Source organism: Canis lupus, chromosome 11, assembly GCF_048164855.1.
Source record: "Canis lupus baileyi chromosome 11, mCanLup2.hap1, whole genome shotgun sequence".
Lineage (NCBI taxonomy): Eukaryota > Metazoa > Chordata > Mammalia > Carnivora > Canidae > Canis > Canis lupus.
This window is the reverse complement of record NC_132848.1, coordinates 15,529,090-15,546,317: the sequence shown is the minus strand read 5'-3', so window position 1 is coordinate 15,546,317 and position 17,228 is coordinate 15,529,090. Positions and strand designations below refer to the sequence as shown.

The window sequence follows — 17,228 nt, the reverse complement described above, 5'->3', positions numbered from 1 at the left end:
TCCGGCCCTTGCAGGGAAACCACCCCAATCTCTGCGTATAATTTTGAGATATTTTTTCATTCGGTGAGTAAAATGTCCAGGAACTGCTAAAAAACAACCAGACTCAATCCTTAGGGGGCACCTGGCTGGCTCAGGCACAGGGCCCGTGACCCTGGGTCTCGGCGCGGTGGGTCTGAGCCCCACATCGGGTGTGCAGAGTCCTTAAAAATGAAATCTTCGGAGATCCCCGGGTGGCTCAGCGGTTTAGCACCTGCCTTCAGCCCAGGGCATGACCCCAGGGTCCCGGGATCGAGTCCCACACCTGGCTCCCGGCATGGAGCCTGCTTCTCCCTCTGCCTGTGTCTCTGCCTCTCTCTCTCTCTCTCTCTCTCTCTTTGTGTCTCTCATGAATAAATAAATAAAATCTTTTAAAAAAATGAAATCTTTTTTAGAAAACCACACTGAATTCTAAAGTAAGGGGTTTGCAAAGAGCACAATAGGGGCGCTCGTTAGGCACCACACTCCTCCTCGCTTTAGGAGGGGGGTCAGCAAACCTTCCCTGCAGAGCTGCAGAACGTGACAATAGGGAGCTCCTGTGTGCCCCGCGGTCTGTGCCACGACCGTTCCTCGCACCTCAAGACAGCGAGACAGCGCGCACACCAGCAGACCTGGCTGTGTCCTGACCACACTTTGGGGCAGTGGGCTGGATCCCCCAGGGGAGCCCCCTGGGTCAGGGGAGGGAGAGGAGGCCGCGGGCTGGCCAAGGGGAGCATCCTGGCGGGCCGGGTGGGATCCCCGAGATCCCGGACAGACAGGTGCTGAGGAAGCGCCGCTGTCCCCTGTCCCCGCAGGAAACAGCCCGAAGCAGCTGGACCCCCCCACCCACCCATGGGTCCAAGCTTCACCAGCCCTTGTTGGCAGCCTGGAATCCGAACTTAGCTTCTGGTTAAGACACTCGTTTTAAAAGTGAAATTGGGGTTTTGAGACAACCTTTCACGACATAGCCAACAGCCAGAGGCAGCACTGCAGGCAGCTCTGCCCCGTGCTCCACGGGCACACGACCCAGGGGAGTCTGAATCCGCACACGCCAGCAGCAGCGTGGCCTCTGCGTCTACATGATCCAGCCTGCAGGGCAGGGGCCGGGCCAGGAGCCCAGGGGGCCAGCGCTCAGGGCACCTGCAGCAAGCTGGGACCATGCTGCCCACCCACATCGGCCCTCACCCCTCCCTGCACCCTGCACCCCTCTATCCCCCGTCCCTCACCCCCCACCCTCTCTCCATCCTTGAGGCAGCAAAAAAGGGAAACAGGACGTAACAAGATGAGGTTAACAACCACCCCCACCCACCCGGCTGTCTCTACACCTCAGGGCACTCTTGCCAGAATGCCTTCTGTTCAAACCTTAGGTCCAAATGTGAGGTTTCTGACGCCCCAAATTTTTTTTTAAGATTTTATTTATTTATTCATGAGAGACAGAGAGAGAAAGAGAGGCAGAGGCACAGGCAGAGGGAGAAGGAGGCTCCATGCAGGGAGCCCGATGCAAGATTCAATCCCGGGTCTCCAGGATCATGCCCTGGGCTGAAGGCAGCACTAAACCACTGAGCCACCCAGGGATCCCCCCAAATTTTCATTCTTAAAAAAAAATGAACTGTGGGTACGGGAGGGATGAGGGCATAACACACTTAAGAAAGAACAAGAAGCTAGCATTTGCTTTCTCCGAGTGCCAAGGCTGGGGCTTACGCAAACCAAATTAGAGCAAGATTAGCCTTGTTTAAACCCAGCGGCTGATAACAAATAAGAAATTACAACCTGGCAAATATTTGCTGAGAAGATCAAGACCGCTAAAGCTTATAGCATCTGCGATAAGTTTAAGATGAGAGCTTGAAGTGGAGAGAGAAAAATAGAAAGGATGCAGGGAAATAAATATATAGACGATCTGCCTCCAGTTCCAGAAAATCCAACGAAATCAATTGGAGTCAGGTGAGCCAATAAAGCTAATAAGTCAATCGGAGAAGGACAAACATTCTGTGGTCTCATACCTTTGGGGAATATAAAAAATAGTGAAAGGGAATAAAGGGGAAAGGAGGAAAAATGAGTGGGAAATATCAGAAAGGGAGACAGGACATGAGAGACTCCTAACTCTGGGAAACGAACTAGGGGTGGTGGAAGGGGAGGTGGCCAGGGGGTGGTTGGGGTGACGGGGTGATGGGCACTGAGGGGGGCACTGGACGGGATGAGCACTGGGTGTTATTCTATATGTTGGCAAATTGAACTCCAATAAAAAATAAATTTATAAAAAAAACTATTAAATAAATAAAGTAACCTAAATAAATAAATAAATAAATAAATAAATAAATAAATAAAGCTAGTAAGAGCGGCGCGCGAGCAGCAGGTAGGAGAGTGGGGAGGCTGGAAGGGTAAATGGAATGCGGAGAGGCTGTTAGGTTGAATGTCTCCCCCAGGACGAGTCTGCAAACCTGGGGCATCTCGAAGGGGAGCCGAGCGTCGCCAGGAGCACGCAGTGAGGGACAGCCAGCGGGGGCTAGGACGGGAACGAGTCCTGCGGATCTGAGACCCAATAAGGAACGTCCAGCCCCGCTCTTGGGGAACTGGGTGGTCAGCGGCGAGCTCACTGTCTCGGCGCCTCCGTCCCGCCTGCGGGGCTCGCTGGCCGCCCCCCGGGCCCCAGGCCGCCCTGATGGCAGGGCACGCTGACCTCAGCCTCCCCAGATTCCACGCTAGCGCCTGGCCCCGTGACTACTCAAGGCGAATGCTGAGAAGCCAACTTCATCACAAAGCCAATGCTAATTTGTCCCATTTTATGCCTATTATTAACAGCCAAATTCCAAGAACCAAGAAAAAAAAATTTCCTATTTTTCTCTGTCGCTGATAAGATTATATAATGAAAACCCATTTAATGAGAGCTCACCGTGGGCCACTTTTCTACCATTTTTATAGTGGTTTTTATGAACTAATCCTTGATTAATCACTAACTTAAGGCCCAGTCCTCTTTTTTTTTTTTAGATTTTTTTTTTAATTTCTTTATTCATGAGAAACAGAGAGAGAGAGGCAGAGACACAGGCAGAGGGAGAAGCAGGCTCCATGCAGGGAGCCCGACGCGGGACTCGATCCCAGGACCGAAGGCAAGTGCTCAACTGCGGAGCCACCCAGGGATCCCAAGGCCCAGTCTTAAAGCCCAGCCAGTCTGGGCTGAATTGATCGGTGGATACCAACGAAATGAAAAATGTATTCCAGACCCCCACTTACTTTCACATCTCAAACTGAAATAAGGCCCAGAGGTAAGGATAGTTATACCTGGAACATCCCCCATGCAGCCGTAGGTAAGCAGGGTACCTGCTGGATCTGCAGATCCACACGGGCTCACTCAGTCTTCTCAGTAAGCTTGGAGGCAGGGCGTGGGGCGCTGGGAATGCATGCACGTTTTTAAAACTCCGAAATTTAAAATAAATAAATAAATAACTCCGAAATTTCAGAAAAATATACAAAAAAATAATTACAACTTCAAAATTGGACATTTGGAAAGATAAACACCATCCCCACAGGGAAAACAGGATGCATTGCCCGCCTTTGGGCTTGTCAGGCACTAGCATGTGTCGGGGTGAGTGAGCTGTAGGTGAGCAGGACAACGGGCGGGGGGCTGCTGTTTCCGGGGTCCGGGATATATCCCCATAATCATTTCACACCCATCTACAGGGATGCGTCTCAGGGTACGTGTGACAGGCACCGTATTTCAGCGTCCTAGACCCCTGCTCCGGCCAAGGCTAAAGTCACTGAGGGGCTTCCCATCCTAGAGAAAGCCCCGCCGCCGGAGCTAGGCCGCTTACCAAGAGGCAGCGCAGGGCCACCCTTGGTTTGAGCCCCGCGCTCCATGGGGAGGCTGCTTAAGGTTCCCTCTCTCCCTCTCCCTCCACCCCTCCCCCTGCTCTCTCTCTCTCTCTCTCTCTCTCTCGCTCACTCTCTCAGATAAATTAATTAATTTTAAAACAGGCAGCCCCGGGCAGCCCGGGTGGCTCAGCGGTTTAGCACTGCCTTCGGCCCAGGGTGTGATCCTGGAGACCCGGGATCGAGTCCCACGTTGGGCTCCCTGCATGGATCCGCTCCTCCCTCTGCCTGTGTCTCTGCCTCTCTCTCTCTCTCTCTCTCTCTCTCTCTCTCTCTCTCTCTTTCTCTCTCTGTGTCTCTCATGAATAAATAAATAAAATATTAAAAAAAGAAAAGGACCCACAGGGGCAGGACAGCCTGTGGAGGCCTCGTAGCATGCACTCCAGGAGGCCTTGCCACGTGTCCTCTGAAATGTGAGGTTCACGTGAGCAAGGAGCCAGGAGCCTGGAGATGTCTGCGACTCCAACGTGACGGGCCTAGGAGGGAAATGGGGGGCCTCAGAGGCCCTGCTTCTGCTCTGTCCATAGAAGCAGCTCCTGCTTTGTGACGGGCCCCGGACTCTCGTGGGCACACCCAGGGAAGGGCGTGGGGGCACGAACACTGACGGGGCCATGGCGGGGATGTGGGCGCCGAGCCCTGGGACAGATGGAGGGAAGGGTGCCGCCCAAGAAACCACGCACAGCACCCCGCAGGGGTCACCCTGTCAGAGATGACCTGCCCAAACCAGAGTCAGCATGGCCTGATCTGCCCACCATGGATGTCCCAGCATGGCCTGCACCTGCCCACTCTGGTTGTCCCAGTGCGGCCTGCACCTCCCACCCCGGTCATCCCAGCATGGCCTGCACCTCCCACCACGGACGTCCCAGCATGGTCTGCACCTCCCACCCCGGTTGTCCCAGCGTGGACTGCACCTGCCCACCATGGACGTCCCAGCGTCGCCTGCACCTCCCACCCCGGTCGTCCCAGCATAGCCTGCACCTGCCCACCCCAGACATCCCAGCATGGCCTGCACCTGCCCACCTCAGATGTCCCAGCATGGCCTGCACCTCCCATCCCGGATGTCCCAGCATGACCTGCACCTGCCCACCATGGACGTCCCAGCGTGGCCTGCACCTCCCACTACTGCACCTCCCACCCCGGACATCCCAGCATGGCCTGCGCTTGTCCACCATGGATGTCCTAGCGCGGCCTGCACCTGCCCACCCCGGACGTCCCAGCGCAGCCTGCACCTGCCCACCCCGGACGTCCCAGCACGGCCTGCACCTGCCCACCCCGGACGTCCCAGCACGGCCTGCACCTGCCCACCCCGGAAGTCCCAGCGCGGCCTGCACCTGCCCACCCCAGACGTCCCAGCGCAGCCTGCACCTGCCCACCCCGGACGTCCCAGCGCTGCCTGCACCTCCAACCACAGATGTCCCAGCCTGGCCTGCACCTGCGCATGCGGACGTCCCAACGGCCCTGTGGAACGCTCCCAGCTGCCTCGCTCCCTCCTCTCAGCCTCCAGCCGCAGGGGAACGAGGGCCCAGAAGGGAGAGGAGAGGCGACTCAGAACAGCACACACGCACGATGACGTGCATACCCATTCACTCCAAACAACGGGGGTGGGGGGGGACACATTTTGAATCACGTTCGAGATTAATCTTTTTTTAAATGAATGGCACTGGGCCTTAAATACCCAAATGAGACCTTACTAATAATTGAAAATGACAGCCAACTCTGTGTTGCTAAGGAACTTGCTTCCCAGCAGGAAAGTAGAATCCAACCCAATGCAGTTGGAAGTGGCGAGTGGGGGGAAATAAAACCTTTTTACTGCTGGTATAAACCCCAACAGGATGAGACTTCCTAGTAAACTAATGACATGGAAGTGTTATAATTAGATCTTTAGGGAGTCTCCTCCATTTATACAGAATTAGCTGGGATTCCGGAATTCTCCAGAACCACCAAAATCATTATTCACTGATTGCTAGATTACCGGGAAAAAAAAAAAAAAAAGAAAGGCAGCTTTCAGGAGCTTCCACTCACCACCGACTCGGTCCTCTTGCCAAAGAACTGGAAAGCAAGGCTTCATATGCACCGCGGGGGACGGACGGCGCTCGGGGACGCCCGAACCCAGGAGGCGGCGACCGCGGTCACCGTGGAATCGAGGCCTAGCCCTGGGAGAAAAACCCCTGGCATGAGACGTCCCGCGGAGACAACCAGGAACCTTCTTTGGAAATACTGAGGATGACCCCGAAAACCCTGCCCTGTCCCCACAGGGAGGACAAAGTAGAAAACGCAGAGACCGAACGTCACCGGGGGCAGGTGCATTGATAGTTCTTGTAGGCATGTCCTGAGCTTGCTCACATCGTGTAACAGATACGCTTTGAAAAAAAAAAAAACAAGAAACAAGAAACAAAAAAAAACAAAAAAACAGATACGCTTTGGATACTGAAATCTGGGGACACCGACCCACTGAGGCTGTACCCACAAGAGCTCTTTCTGCAACAACGCTTTGCTCTTATTTAACCATCTCCTTGATCTCCTCCGCCAGCAGGTCCAGCCACGGGCGTTCCTCTTACGCTTTTTTTTTTTTTTTAATTTGGGGGATTAGAAAATATCTGATCACAGTGATCCGCCCTGGCCATCCCCCAAAGTCCTTGCGGCTCGAATTCCAAATGCAAGACACAGTGTGTGCGCATGGGGCGGGGAGCGAGGCCGCGGTCCACGCAGGAGACCCGACGGGCGGGCGGTATTGACCCCAAGGCGGCAAGACTGGCTGAAACACAAGGCGGATCGTGTTTCTTGGGAAAAGGGTTGGGAGTGAGTGGCAAGAAGCAGACAAACGGTGAGCAGAGCATTGGTGGGGGGGCACGGGGATCTGATGGAAGCCGTCAGGACTGAACTCGCTCCCCACCGGGCTCCGCGAAGCGCTCCTCGGGCCGGGCCGGGCCGGGCCAGGGGACGCCTCCCGTCCTCAGCCCTTTGTCGCCTGGGGGAGGCCGTCCCTCTCATCCCTCTTGTCCCTCTGTCTGGGCCTCAGCTCTTCTTCCTTCCTCACCTGGGGTGGAGCTCTCTTGCCCGACGTTCCCACCTGGGGCTTTGCAGAAGGGAGAGGAGCGGGGCTGAAATGGGAAACTACGTCAGCGTTGCAACTCAGTGGCCACCAGCAGCTCCTCGAGGGGCTTGGACAGGCGCTCGGAGGAAATGTGGAAACCTGAAGGCAGGAGGTCTCTATCTCTGTGCCTTCTTGGCTTAGGACACATGCAGGGGCCGCCTCCACGGGGAGCATCCCGCATTCTGCGTGTTTCCAGGGAGCTCTCTGTGATCCGTCCTCTTTCCTTCCCACCCGAGACAGCATAGAAGGATACAGGAGAGTGAGACTGACATTATTCCCGCATTGGAAGAATAATCTTCATGTGGATCCGATGTCATTTTTTTTTAAAAGATTTTAAATATTTATTTGGCAGGGGGAGTGGCAGAGGGAGAGGGAGACGGAGAGGCAGGCCCCCCCGCGGGGCAGGGAGTTCCCACGTGGGGCCCCATCACAGGACCCCGGGACCCCAGGACTGTGCCCTGAGCTGCGAGCAGATGCTTCACTGACTGAGCCACCCAGGCGCCCCCCAATGTCATTTTTCTTTTTTTTTAAATCATCATTCAGGGTGGCTCAGTGGTTTAGCGCCACCTTCAGCCCAGGGTGTGATCCTGGAGACCCGGGATGGAGTCGCCACATCAGGCTCCCTGCATGGAGCCTGCTTCTCCCTCTGCCTGTGTCTCTGCTTCTCTCTCTCTGTGTCTCTTGTGAATGAATAAATAAAATGTTTTTTAAAAATAAAAATAAATAAAATAAAATCATCACTCACAAAATGTATTGCCAATTGTCACCGAGCGTCTGGGGCACCGCTCACACCCAAGGTGGCAGCCGGGCGCTGTGATGTCAGGCCGCTGGTGACCGCGCTGGTTCCTAGCACCACACCTGCCGGCCCAGGGGCCTCATGCACAGAGCTGTGCGGTCAGGGGGCACCTGCCTCCGACACCGGAGAAAATGTTGCCACAAGCCAGGAAAACAAACCCTAAGGGAGTCAATGGGTTCCAGTAAAGTTTAACCGGAGAGCAAATGCCATTTTTCTACTCATCTCCAAGAGGCAATGAGAAAAGTCTAAAGCTCCCGCATCTGATAAAGTCACACTTCAGAACTCAGACTGTAAAGGACACTCAGTCACGTTAGGAGGAAATGTTGTCACTGATACCCGGGGGCTGGGGGGGTCTTGGGGGGGCCGGAGGGCCAGGGGGCCAGGGGAGGCCACACTTCCCACTCATTAGCCTGCTAGATCCATCCCCCCATCACATCCTGTGCTCCTTGAAGGCAGGGATCTTTGTTTGCATTTGCATTTTCCTGTCCCCGCCGCCCAGAGTGGAGTCTGGAGCATCATAGGTGTTCAACCAACCAATCAGGCCAAAATAAGCCACAAATCTAAAGGTTGAGGAGAATCGTAGCCGCGTGTCACAAAGCCGCGCGTATCGCAAAGTCACAGATACGCACCTGCCTTACGTCCTCCCAGCCTCGTATTTCTACTGCTACAGAAAAAGCAAGCCCAGAAACTTGGAGATTTTAGGTTTTCCGGTAGCTCCCACTTACCCTCTGCGCCACGGGCTTTAGGCGTCAAGTGTTCCTTTCTGCGTGATTTTCTTAACCGGGGCTCCCTCGGCGTATCATACTCGTCGTGACAATTGTCATGAGCAAAGACAGCAGCGTGTGCAAACCCAAAGGGACACGAAAGCCAAACGTAGCCGACCACAGAGCTGTTTCCTTCGCTGCGCGTCTTAAGGAACAAACTTCCGGAGACGTTTTCGAGCTGCAGAGCACGACGGCCAAGTGCCGTCTTTCAAAACGGAGGCTCGCGGGTCAGCTCACGGATGTAGGAACCATCTGAGTCACATCAAGATTTCAGACCCCCCCGAGCTGTCCGGCCTTCGTCAAGGGGCTCCGTGAGCCCGGGCAGCGGGGACAGCTATGTGACCCCACAGAGCAAGTGTCGCGGTGCAGGCTCGGGCTCAGCGGCTCCCCTAGGCCAGCCAGGTAAAGAGCATTTGCCATCATGTATTTTATTTGCTTTTGCAAATGAGTTTTGCACACGTGAATTTTTTGCAAATGAGTCTACGGGCCCCAAGGAACCTTCAGATGGTAGCCAACAAGCACGTGGGCTGGTTTTGTTCACACTGTTAAGATCGGGGCCGCGCTTACGAGACATAATGCAAATCCAGCCCCGGGCGCTGGGAGCCCGCTGGAGGGGGGTCTAACTCCTGGACGTTACGTGCTGTTATGTGTCCCGAGCACCCCAGGATAGGGCCTCCCTCACTTTCTCACCTCGCAGGAAGCCCTCCTCTCATTCTAGAGGATGGATCTTCTCCTGCTGAAACTATTGTGCAATTAGCCCCGAGCAGCCGCGCCTTCAGGCCTCACGTCCATCGCTAGGCCCGTGTTCAACCCACCAGGGAGCGGAGCTCAAAGGAATGCGATCCGGACACGCACCGCGATTGTGGCGGGCTCGGGGTGACGGGGCCCGGGGTGGGGGCTCCGAGGCACCCCCGCCTGTAATCCCACACGTCTTGCATCCTGACCCATAGGGACAGGGGGGCCCGAAGTCTCCCGGTGGCGATGAGGGAACGTGGGTGCCCTGCAGTTCACGGCCCCAAGGGAATTAATACCAGCCGCCACCCATCCAGTCAGCGGTAGCAGGAACACGGGGGCACATCACAGGGAGGGTGTCAGGTAATGCTCACCTTGTGGAGCGGTCGACGGCGAAGGAAACTGAGGCTCACACGCCGTGCGATAAGACCCGACGGTGGCAAGCGGCGCCGCAGGGACTCGGCCATGGAAGGCCCGCTCTGCAGGCCCCTCCTAACCACCGCACCTCGGTGCGGGGTCCCGGGCACCTGACGCATGTGAAGCACTGAGTTTGGCCTCCATGTCCTGAGTTGAAAGCGAGGGCGTTGGGACGACCACACCACACTGGGAAGACCCCATAGTGTCACCCGTGAGGCTCCCAGACACCCGACGATGGCTCGGTGCAGCCGGATGCCCCCTCCAGGCGAGCGAACAGCAAGGGGGGGGACATTGCATCGTTCCCCTGCAGGGTCGGGAACAGGTCCAGAGATGACAGCCGAGCGCTCTTCTGGATGGACCCGCTCACCCCCCGGGACTCGCAGAGAGCAAGGTCAATCCTTCAGGCTCACCGAGATCATTTTAAGGCAAAAGACTCATACCTGGTTCCCGGCGATCAGCGTTGCACCTGGGTGCCACCCCGGTCCTTGTCCGTAAGTGACATAGGGCCGCACTGTGCTCGGGCTTTCCCCAGCCGTGGGCACCACGATACAACCACACAGCATCCACCGGGGGCACTCACGCACATCTAAGCCCACCGAGCCCAACAGGTGGAAATTTCCAAGTTGATTTTCCCTTTTGTCTTTCTTTCCGCTCTCAGGCCCCCTTCGTCTCAGCCGCTGAGCTGAACTTCAGGTAAAGAGAAACGCTTGGCAAGGAAATGACTGTTCTCTAAAGCCTGACATCTTCCAAATCCTCCCAAGGGCTGCGCATCCCAGGTATGCGGAGGACGCCGTAGCGAGCCCAAAAACTCTTAACATCGGTCATTTAATTCTGTTGCTCTTGTTTTCAACTTGAGCGCGGTCGAATGGAAGCTGAAGCTGCCACGGAGACTGAAAAGAAGGGGGACGGGATGGGGACGGGGGACGGGATGGGGATGGGGGGGCCTCTTGGGCAGAGAAAGATATTTAGATTCTGCAGAAGAGGCACTCTTGGGAGACCCTAACATGACCTTCCTCGGAATCCATTCCGGCCGTCGGGGAAATGACCCCAGCACCACAAATATTTGGATTTGTTCTACTCTTCAATTTACCGCTCCATTTCAGAGAAATTAAAGCCTCCACAGCTGGTGTCTATGCAGGAGCCACAAAGTACCCAAACAGCCACATAGATCCCCATTTTGTTCAAAACCTGGGAAAGCAAATCAATGGAGGGTAATGGAACGGGATAGAATTAGCTTACTCGGGGAGAAAACGTATTTGGCGGGTTTTCTCAAGAAGGGGGAAAAAAATTCAAGCTTGGTCCCACATCACAACGGAGCCCACAATTCATCCAGGTGACCATCTGCCAACGAGACGGGTGAGGAAAACAAAATTCAGGACAAAAAGTTGCAACCCCGACTTCAGTTTCCTCCCCTGTTAGGAAAGCATGACTTTCCCCTTTCATCCTTCTGCCACCTTCTATTTGTGATGTTTCCAGTTAAGAGTCGCCTATCCAAAAATAGGCAGTGTGGCGCTCACAACTCCTGCTAGTAACGGATTTCTTTTAGCTGCCTCCTGAAACCAAGCAGGATCCATAAATCATGGCTCTTCCCACACGAAATGAGAAATGCTAAGGTCAACTGAAACCTCTGGGAAGGTGGAGAGGTGTGGCCTCCGCAGTTACGGTTCTGCAAGTCGTGTAACGGCCAGGGCCCCCCGGGAAAGGCTCCGCATCATGAATCCTGCGGCGCAAACAAAAGCTAACTTGCCATAAAAAAAATTTTTTTTAATTAAAAAAAAAGGGGGACACCTGGGTGGCTCGGCGGTTGAGCATCTGCCTTCAGCTCAGGGTGTGATCCTGGGGTCCTGAGATCGAGTCCCACATCGGGCTCCCTGCTCAGTGGGGAATCTGCTTCTATGCCCCTCCCCTGGCTCATGCGCTCTCTCAAGTAAATAAATAAAATCTTAAAAAAAAAAAAAAAAAAAAAGGATGGCAGTAGCCCCAAAGGCTTTCTGTGAGCTTATAGAGCGAACATAATAAGCCAAGTGTTGAACACGGTGCCCGGCGCTCGGCGGGAGTGTAACCAAAAGAAGCTAAAACTACCCAAATACGCCAGGGGAGGGGTCCCACCAGCAGCCGTTCAGAGACTGATCTGACGCGGGCCAGCTGCCCCCCACCCCCTGCCCCCTCTAATCTTAGCTGACACTCCCCTGCCTGGGAAGGCCCGGGAAGGCCTGGGAGGCGGCCAGTTTTTCAATTAAAGAAGCAACCCTGTGTACCTGAGTCACATGCAACTGAAAGGTGCACACATGCACACCTGCTTATAGGTGTGAAAAGCTCCTTTAACCCAGCCGACCATGGAGCCTGAAAGTCAATGATCCATTCACTCCCTAAAGGTCTTTTATTCATTTTAAATGAGCTTGACATATGATCACATGGAATCGAGGAAACATTAGCCACGTGATCCGTCATCATAGCAATCGTATCTGTCATAGACTCAACCGCAGCTTGTACGAGCCAGCACCTGGGCCCGTGACCACTGCTCCTCCTCCCAACCACACAAGGTACATAAGTACTATGCTTGTTTTCAGGTAAGAGCACGGATGCCCGGGCAGCCCAGCTGGCCGGGCATCCCACTCCTGATTTCGGCTCTGGTCACCATCTCGGGGTCCTGCGATGGAGCCTTGCATCAGGCTCTGCACTCAGCAAGGAGTCTGCATGAGATGCTCTCCCCCTCTGTCCTTCCTCCCTCCTCTGCTTGGGCGTGCGTGCTCCCTCACTCTGTCTCCCAAATAAATAAATCTGAAGGGAAAAAAAAAGAGCACTGAGATGCAGAGAAACCAGGTCAGTGCTCACGGCCATGGAGCACGAGTGGTGGAGCGGGAGTTCAAACCCAGCTCCGTCTAGCTTCAACATCAGACCTTCTGCCACAAATGGTGCCACACCGCTGCTTTCACGGGGATGCTTCTGCTCCTCATACCTTAGCACCCGTGTGGGATTGGATAGACCGGGTCTTGAAGACAAAATGGAGCACAAGCTCAATGCATATGGTAGCCAAGCTCCCCGCGGTGCTCAGGGAAGCCTTCCTCCTGGGTTGTGCCGTGGTGGCCCCTGCGGTGCAGCACGGCCGGGCCGCGGAGCCAGTGGAGCACGTCAAGAGGTTAGATTAGAAGAGGCATGCTTCCTTCTGGACAACCCGGCCTGAGGGAGGCCAGGTGCCCCCTCCTGAGGACACTTGGCAGCCCAGCAGAGGGACCCGTGTGGGAAGGAAACCAGGCCTCCGGCCAACCACCGTGGGAATGATCAGATCAGAAACAGATCTTCCAGCCCTGGCATCCTCTGGTCAAGAGGCTTCATGACTCCAGCTTCGTGAGACACCCTGATCCTGACACACCCAGCAAAGCGCCTCCCTAATTCCTGACCTTCAGAAACTTCATAAGATAGGACATGCTCGTCGCTTTAAGCTGCTCAGTTTTGGAGTCATTTGTGAGATCGAGCCCTCCGTTGGGCTCCACGCTCGGTGGGTGTCCACTTGAGATGCTTTCCCTCTGCCCCTCCCCAGGCTCTCATACGTACTCTCTCCATCTCTAAAATAAATAAATAAATCTTTTTAAAAAGAGAGAGATTTGGAGCACGCGGGAAGACCAAAAGGAGAGACCAGCTGAAGGAAGAAAAATTATAACAATATTAGCAAATACGCATCTCCTAAGTGTTCTAAGTGCTGTTATTATTTAACCTCACTTAGTCCCTATAACAATCCTTTAAAGCGGTAGTAGAGTTACCCCGGTGTACAGATAGGGAAACTGAGGCATCGAAGACAAATCACTTGGCGGAGTCACTCAGCTGGCGAGTGTTGAAAGCTGGAATCCTCCCCAGGCCGTCCGGTGCAGCTCCTGGCCTCCTAATCACACCACGCCCGGCCTCTCAGATTGAAAGAAAAACTGGAAAAAGCAAGGAAGGCCCGCCACGGGGGCCAGGGGGCTGAGTAAAGCCCAGGCTTTGGGTCTACACTCTGTGCTTATTGATTGGAGAGAGAGAAGAGTGCAGTTCGCTGGATCCAGTGCTCCACCGACTTGGTTTAATCCTCAGAATCCTCCCAGGAGAAAGGAGAGGTCATGTTATCCCCATTTCACAGAGGGGAGAACTGAGGCCGAGACACGGGTTCAAGCACTTCTCCCTGAATTTGAAGTCAGACGGGTTGTCGTGGCAAATGAGGGGATTTTCCGACTTTCAGCAAACTCGGGCGGGCGTGTTGCACGCGCCTCGGCGACCTCACTCGCTGACCCCGCGTTGCCCTAACTACATTTCAGACCGCGGGCGTCCGACACACAAATCCCAGAGGGAGCAGCACCAGAGAAGGACGTGAGGGGACCTCCCGCCTCAGCTTCCTCCGGAACAAAGTGCATTCATAACGAAACACAATCACGACAATATTTGAAATCAATTAAAGCCAACAAGGGTGGCACAGTTAAAGCCAGAGCTCGGGGCCTCTTTCCAGGAGAGGAAGACGGATTGAAATAACTACCACCACCCCCTCCAAAGATATAATCAAATATGCGTGCAGATCGGGGAGGAACCGTCGTACTAGGCCCGCGAAGAAAAATGTGCTTATTTCCAGCCAATTGGGGAAAAAAAAATGCATTCCCGATTCTTCCTCAATAATGTGGCAGTTGTGAGGCCCCCAGAAAGGCGGCAAAGCGAGGGCCGAGGCCGGGGTAGGAAGGCGCCGGTGGCCGCAGACGCCGCCGAGCCCCCCCCACCTTCACCCCCATTTTCACGACCTCCACCCGCTCCCTCCCCCTCGCCCCCAGCTGCGGCCTCGCACCTTCCTGGGCTGCACCGGGACCTGGTGCCACGCGCATCCTCTCCCACCCGAATTCACAGCGGGACGCTTGGGCCACCGGTGCCTGGGGCCTTCCACGGAGGCCGTGTGTGCGCCCACGAGCCTTTCCTCCACAGCTTTGGTGAGGAGGCACCTGGGTCCCCCGGGACCCCTTGGCAACCCCGGACCCCGATCCCCAGTGCCTGGACCCCCGACCCAGAGGAGCCTGCAGGCCCCCGCCCCGGGTGTCTATAGGGACTCTGCATGGAAGCGGACCGTGCCGCTTGGGCCCTGTAGACACCACCGCCGGGCCGCCCTCCACCTCCGGGCTGGTGGCCACCATCCTTGGAGCCTGCTGGGTTCCCGTCCCAGACTGCAAGGTTCTCATGTTCTCTGCTCGCACTGATTCTGCCCCCCGCTTCATCCTTGCAAGACCATCACAGGAAACACAGCCTTCCACGCGAGTCCCGCACGGGGCGCCCCGGCCTTGGTGTCAACACCTGTTCCCTGCATGTCGCCTCTTGTCCCTCCCCTTCCTCGGCCCCAGGCACCCGGACTGCGTCCTGCGGTCCCTCCAACAGCCCCACACGTCCCTACTCCATCGTCCCCTGTATTTCCGACCATATGTTTGACCCACGTGGGGCCCAGAAAGCCTAACCATATTATTAACAGGGAATCGAATTGTTCTCTACAAGTCGGCACGGTCCCTAATTGTATCGGCAAATCGTAGTTGCGGGGACCTCACCTGCTGGATTTTTAGGACCACTCCAGCCTCAAATAATCTGCTGCTCGGACCAGCAGTTCCAAGCTTTGGGTTGGGACATCAGGTTGCACATGCAGCCAGCAGCCCCTCTAATGAGCTCATTTTAAGTAACTATCGTGTTCATGTTTTTCCTTTGCTCTCTCGGAAAGCCATCAGCACTAGAAAAGCCCCTATTTCAATTAAATCGCATCTTTATGTTTCGTGAACTAAAAGGATGCCCAACTTATGGCATAGCCAGCTGGAGACGGTGGGCCAGGCCCACCTGGGGTTCGGTAGCACAGGGGCACCTAACGCAAGCCCAGCCGGCACCTAACGCAAGCCCAGCTCCAGCCTCCCGTCTGCCTCCGGCGTGCACCCAAGCACGCCCTACTAGCCTCCAACCATCCTCAAACTCCTACTCAGAGGAGCCACAGCAGCACTGGCATAAAAGGCACCGGGAATGATTCGTTTCTCTCCACTTTGCACAGGTCCTGGGTTTGTGCTTCCCAGATCTAACCACGCCTGATGGGCACCTTCGTCTCCCACCAACCTACAAGAAGCACCAAGGCAACTGATCTGTTGTCCGCATTCTGGCAGCTCCCCCCCCTCCAATACAAACGGCAAGACGGCTGCATCCTAAAATCTCTCCATAGAGAGGGATGTTGGTGTGCACGCAAGCTCCAGCACAGGCTTCTGATGACTTCTAGGGACACGTGAGCTACAGGAGTCGTTACAGTGGCCCCATAAGCAATGGCACTGACGTAGGCAAAGAACTGATCAATAGTTCAACTGGAAAGTGAAGAGAGCCTGTGCCAAAGGGCAAGAGGCGATAAGACTGAGGGACGCTTCCAACCTCAGCTCGTGCACCAGGCCCTGTGCGGAGCACAGCACGTGCCTTCTCTTTGGCAATCCTCCCTACAGCCCTGGGAGGTGCCGAGACACACGTTCTGGGGGAAGAAACAGGCACAGTGAGGCTGAGCACCCAGCGAGGAGGCAGTGGAGTCAAGACGAGCCCCAGACTGGCCCCAAGGCTGTGAGCGTTTTGTTGTGTTTAATCTCCTGGCTGTTGGAGGTGGTGAGCCTGGACTTGGCGCTGCCCAGGGAGAGGGCCATCGTGGCCCTGGATTCCAGACTGTCTTGGTCAAACACCCTTTGCTTTGACCCTATAGCCACCACAGAACCTTCGGGTTAATGTTTAGCCTACCTGGGGTCACGACAGCAGGGAGTTTTGTGAACCATGTGAGAGTAGTTTCTCCCTGGAAAATGATGAATTGGCAGCTCCCTGCCTGCCTCAGCCTCTCAAACATCCAGTCACTGAGCCAGGGCCCTTGAACCTATGCACTTCCCAGCCCTGTAAACGGGGCCTGGATGCTCCAGCTCCGTCCAGTGCCTTCTTTGTATACAGTCCCCACCCCTTCCAGCTGGGGCTCCTGCAAGTCTGTGTCTTGCTCCAACAGTGTTTCAACAGAACAGACCCAGGGATGCCCCTTGAGCCTCCCACCTTCCAGCTATAACCTTCGGAACCATCTTCTCAGCCACCCTCTGCCTCTGGAAACAGCCAACACCATCTTTTGAGCTTAGCTTCCTTATTGCCCACCAACCATGAGCTCCCAGATTGGTCAAAACCATCCCACCGAGGTGGAGGCCTGGTCAGCATGCACCTGCAGGCCTCCCGCACCTACCTCTCTCTGTGCCTCTAGTTCCACCTTGCTGGTGCGGCTCTGGAAGGCATGGGTCGCTTCCCCATCCTCAGAGAAGCACGAGGGTGCCCAGTGCTTCTTGAGGAGGCAAACATATGGCAGCCAGGCCCTCCTCCAGGATGCACAGAAGCCATCCCCTGGAAGCTGCCACGGTTCTGGAGGAGAGCGTGAAGCAGGCCCCTCTGGATCTGCATGCCCAGGCTCTGCCCACACAGCCCCCCGGCTCTGTGACTTTCCGAAGAATCATCTCCTACAGGAGCAGCTGAAGCTCAGCAAGGAGATAGCAACCACCTGGCCAGCTCT

General features: G+C 55.3%; 1 protein-coding gene across 1 annotated transcript in view; it reads right to left on the bottom strand.

Annotated features, from left to right (window-relative positions):
• The window catches only part of TPH2 (tryptophan hydroxylase 2), an 84,771-nt gene that overhangs the window by 53,070 nt on the left and 14,473 nt on the right, over positions 1–17,228 (bottom strand). The gene's annotated exons all lie outside the window — the stretch shown is intronic.